This window comes from Leptonotus elevatus, chromosome 4 (genome assembly GCF_054856555.1).
Source record: "Leptonotus elevatus isolate MCC_2025b chromosome 4, RoL_Lele_1.0, whole genome shotgun sequence".
Taxonomy (NCBI): domain Eukaryota; kingdom Metazoa; phylum Chordata; class Actinopteri; order Syngnathiformes; family Syngnathidae; genus Leptonotus; species Leptonotus elevatus.
The window spans coordinates 28,281,224-28,286,567 of record NC_141242.1 but is presented as its reverse complement, the minus strand read 5'-3'; positions in this window follow the sequence as shown (position 1 = coordinate 28,286,567).

The following is a 5,344-nucleotide window of genomic DNA, read 5'->3' as shown; positions in this document are numbered from 1 at the left end:
TTAAAACAGTTATGACTAAATCTGGGCAGAAGACAAACTTCAGTTTATTCTTCTCCTAGACATCTACAAAGCTTTTGACTCGATGGAACACGAGTTTTCTCACACTCACAAAGTTTGGTTTTGGTGATATTTTGTGTAACGCTGTGAAGGCATTATATGCTAATGCTAATAGCTCAATTAGAATGAAAACCGGCACAACATCCCAGTTTTGTTTGAATCAAGGTGTACGCCAAGGTTGCCCAATAAGTCCTTATCTTTTCATACTGTGCACTCAAATTCTTGCTTCTCACATTGCTAGTAGTATAGTAATTTGATAGCAGACAGAGAGGTAATGAAATGGAAATCAGGTGCCAATCGCCTTACAAGTTATAGACAGTTTCTCAAAAGCTTCTGGATTAAATTTAAATTTAAACAAATGCCAGTTATTTTCCGTCAAAAATTTTAATGATCGTAGGATTTGTAATATATCTATTCTAGATGAAGTAACCTATTTAGGCGGGACTATATGTAAAGTTCCTAAAAAAAAGAATAACCGCAAATTTTCCCGCAATTATTAAAAAGACGCAATCCGACTTAAATCAGTGGTTACAAAGAGATTTAAGTTTAAGAGGTAGAGTATTGCTCTCAAAAGCAGAAGGTCTTTCTCGACTGACCTATGCAGCCATTTCTCTATATGTGGATAGAAAAAACTTGTGAGGATATTGACCAAATGCTCTTTAACTTTCTATGGAAAAACAAAACCCATTATATTAGAAAAAGTGTACTGAATGAATGACTACGAACACGGTGGACTTAATGTTTTGGATTTTACCACTTTGAACAATACGTTCAAAATTTATTGGGAAAATATTTTTTTGAAAAATCCGGTCTCCATTTGGAATTTTATTCCTCATTACATATTTTCTAGGTTTGGTGGATTAAGTTTTATTTTAAGATGTGACTACAATATAGATAAACTTCCGGTAAAGCTCTCTACGTTTCACAAACAAGTTGTATTAGCATGGTCCCTTATTTATAAGCACAACTTGTCACCCCATAAATTATTTGAAATAATAAAAATATATTGTCCAAAACTAAATCTTTGTTTTTCTCTAATTGGGTTGAGAAACAGATTACTTTTGTGAAACAGCTGTTTAATAATAATGGACAACTTATGTCCTACGCTGAATTTTTAGGTACTTACGAGTTTCCAGCTACCCCAAAAGAGTATGCCATACTCTTTGATGCCATTCCGACTGGTGTAATAATGTTATTTAAAGGTGTTCAATCAAATATGATATCTGTTTCTCTACCCAATCCTATGGAAACATATATTGGCAAAATCTGTCTGATACATTACACGAATAGTAATAAGAATATCGGTGCATTATTTCAAAGAGACTCTGTATCCAGTCCTCTTGTGATTTCCATCCATCCATCCATTTTCTGTACCGCTTGTCCTCACAAGGGTCGCGGGGGTTGCTGGAGCCTATCCCAGCTGGCTTCGGGCAGTAGGCGGGGTACACCCTGAACTGGTTGCAGGCCAATCGCAGGGCACACAGAGACGAACAACCATACTCACAATCACACCTATGGACAATTTGGAGTGTCCAATTCACCTGCCATGCATGTTTTTGGAATGTGGGTGGAAACCGTAGTACCCGGAGAAAACCCACGCAAGCACGGGGAGAACATGCAAACTCCACCCAGGAAGGCCGAAGCCCGGACTTGATCTCACAACCTTTGCACTGGGAGGCGGTCGTGCTAACCAGTCAGCCACCGTGCCGCCTCCTCTTGTGATTTATTTTTGGAATTCTTTTGTAAATGATATTTACTGGAAAAAAATATGGATAATCCTAAACTAATATTTTGTAACAAATAAGATAAAAAAAGTCTCATATAAAATTATTCACAAATATTATCCTGCAAATCAGTATATGACCAAATTCAAATTCAAATTCAAATTCTTTCTGCGGAAGTCATCCTGAAACCGTCCAGCACCTCTTTTGGATCTGCTTACATTCTACTTTTCGGAAAGACTTTTGTGGATTTATTATTTCACAGTTAAGGACTTTAGTTTAAAATGGGAGAATATTTTATTTTATTATGGAAAGCAAAGAAAGGATGTATATTTTATTATAAACTTGTTGATCGTCTTCGCTAAATTCTATCTCCACAAAGACAGCAATCAAAAAACAAACTTTAAACACTTTCATAATGATACTATTTCTTATATAAAATTGATTAGTTGCTCACTTAAAAAAGGCTTTAAAAACGATCAGTATTTGTACAATTTATAAACTCTTTGAATGCACGTAACCTATGTATGTATGGCATGTGTTTGTTCAATTGTATACAACTTTGTTTGTATACCTGTTCTTTTGAATATGGTTAATAAAGAAAAAAAAGACAAACGAAGACGTGAAACAGGAAACAGAAGTACGGAGAGGCCTTCCAAATTAAAAGCATAGATTTCAAAATAAGAGATTGAAACATACACAAAACAGCTTGAAGAATACATCTTAGCACTTACTCACAAAGTATATATTTTTAATTTTCAATTTCAATTTTATTCCAGACTCAGGGTCCACTCTTAAAAACAAACAAAACAAGTAAAGCACCCCCCCCCCCACCAAAAAAAACCCATACAAAGATTAAGAAAAATACAGTTACACATTAAGAATACAGGCATACCAGTGTTTCCATATGTTTGACTGGTAACGAATTGCACTCCATCCAATATTCGTGAGTGACACCAAAATTTCATTTTGAGACTTTTTCAGTCTACCATTAAAACTATACATTAAAGTTCTTAGTACAGCTTGCAAAGTGTTCAGACAAACATCTCAGTTGCACTAGTCCATCGTGGCCTTCTTAAAAGCACTCGCAGAGCATCATTATAGGCCACCAGATGCCTATACATACTAGCTCTTTTATAACTATGCCAAAGGTGAGCTGTATACAAAGGTGTAGAAAATGATTTAAACAGGAACAACATCATCAGACCATGGGCATACAATTTCCTACACTGCCTGTAGATATCATCATCATCTGCCATATCGGCAGTGATGATGTGTTAAAGATATTTCACCCTATACATTACATTTAATTTCACATTTAACAAATAAAAATCACGATAGTTCATGTGCTTGTCCTCCTTAGTTCTACAAATCATAATCACACTCTTAGTCGTGTTGTACTTAATGTCAAACAGCTCACCATAGTCTGCATAGATGTTAATAAGTTGCTGTAGGCCAGCAGAGCTCGGGCTAAACACAACTAAATCGTCAGCATACAGTAAATGATTCACAAACAAATTTCCAGCAAAACAACCAGTTTTACATGTCCTAAGCCTTGTTGAGAGTTCATCCATATACAGGTTGAATAAAATTGGGGACAAAGTCCCACCCTGCCTGACTCCAATGCTAACCCTAAATGGGGCAGACACAGCATTTCCCCACTTAACCTGCATAGTTTGCTTAATCTACCAGTAAATCAACAAGCGCACAATGTATTTGGGAACACCTTTGTACATCAGCTTCATAAACAGCTTTCGGTGATTCACCCTATCAAATGCTTTAGAAGTGTCCAAGAAACACATAAAAACTGATGAGTTTTGCGGTTTGTATTTTTGAATAATCTCTTTTAATGCATAAACACACATGTCTGTGCCCATCATCGCTTTAAACCCAAACTGATTATCGGAAGTTTTGATTAAATGTGATATCCTGTCCAAGAGGATTGTTTCCTGAACTTTTGACACAATGCTGGCCAGAGCTATCGGTCTATAATTGTCAGAATTGCCAACCTTCCCAGTTTTATCTTTTATGACAAGAACCAATCATACAGTCAGCATTGGGTCAGGTAGGAACCCATGTAGGAGGAAATCTGTAAGGCAGATGGAAAGCAGAGGTGCTAACCTAGCACTTGCGAACTTGAGATGTTCAGCTGTAACCCTATCCTGCCCACATACCTTATTATCAGCCAGTTTAGTAACAGCTTTGTGGATTTTATTTGGCGTAATTACATCTGCATGGTCAACATCACACAGATCATAAGGCTCATGCAGAAGACAGTTAAACAATCTACTGTATTGCTGACGTCACAGCTCTAAGATGTTATCAACTCCAGAGGTGCCATCAATTGCACATGGCAGAGAAGTTTTACTGGCAGTCATATATTTTACCTCCTTCCAAAAGACATAAGTGTTGTTGCATGAAAGTTTTCTCGCTAATGAGTCAGCTCTCATAGCACGTTCATTCTTAACTATAAAACGCACCGCATACTTATATTGGGCATTTGTGACACGTTTCTTTTCATATATCGGCCCATGCCTCGGTTTTCCTGCCAGAAACCATTCCTGAGAAGCCTCCCTTGCCTTTGCAAAATATTTGGCCACATGTGCATTCCATCCGGGTCGTCCTTTCTTTTTATGTTTTACTTTTTGAAAAGATTCACTTTCACAACATCTTCATACATATCAAGTATAGCATCTCTGTGATTAGAATTTTTGCAATTTACATCCCTACACATCAGAGCCTCCCTGGGCAATACAATTTGCTTTAAAAAAAAAAAATCATATTCACAGAGTAAGAGAATATTTCCTCTCTCGAAGCGGAGCTCCAGTCCACATAGAATGTACCACTTTCATTATTATTAACCTCAGTTGAGGGTAGACACTGACAATTTATTTGCATTCCAAATGGAATGTGATCTGCCGTTGAAAGCTCATAGAATATTTTCATGTCTACCAATGATTCATGTGCATCTGCTGTGGCTATGCAATGGTCCAACCATGAGGTGCTATGCCAAGCTTCACTGATGTATGAGAAACTATCTGCAGGCAAGAAAGCTTTAGTTGACAGTATAAAACCATTATCCTCACAAAACTAGTGCAAATAGTTACAAATACGGATGTCCTGTCTTCAATATCTGAATTAAAATCACCAATAATAAACACATTCAAAAATGTATTATCCTGAACAAACAAATTTATAAATGCAAGCCTATTAAGATACTCTGTTTCATTATTATGGCACTCATATGGCATGTACACATTTAAAATAAGGCATTCCTTACAATTTATTGTTAGGTGAATTCCAATACACCAGTCCACTTTAAGTCTTACTATATTAATAAAGGAGTCAATTTTATTTTTCCAGAGGATGGCAACCCCTCCAGGAACACGCCCTCGTATTATGCCATCCCCAGGGGGCATCCAGCACCGCTGGTCCACATACAGCCAGGCCATCACGTTGTGGCACGATCGCAACAGCACCAGCACTCTCCAGACTTCCCACACGGCGACTCACATTTGCCGTGATCACATGGAGATCTGCGCACACATCTGTTTGGGCCTTTAGCG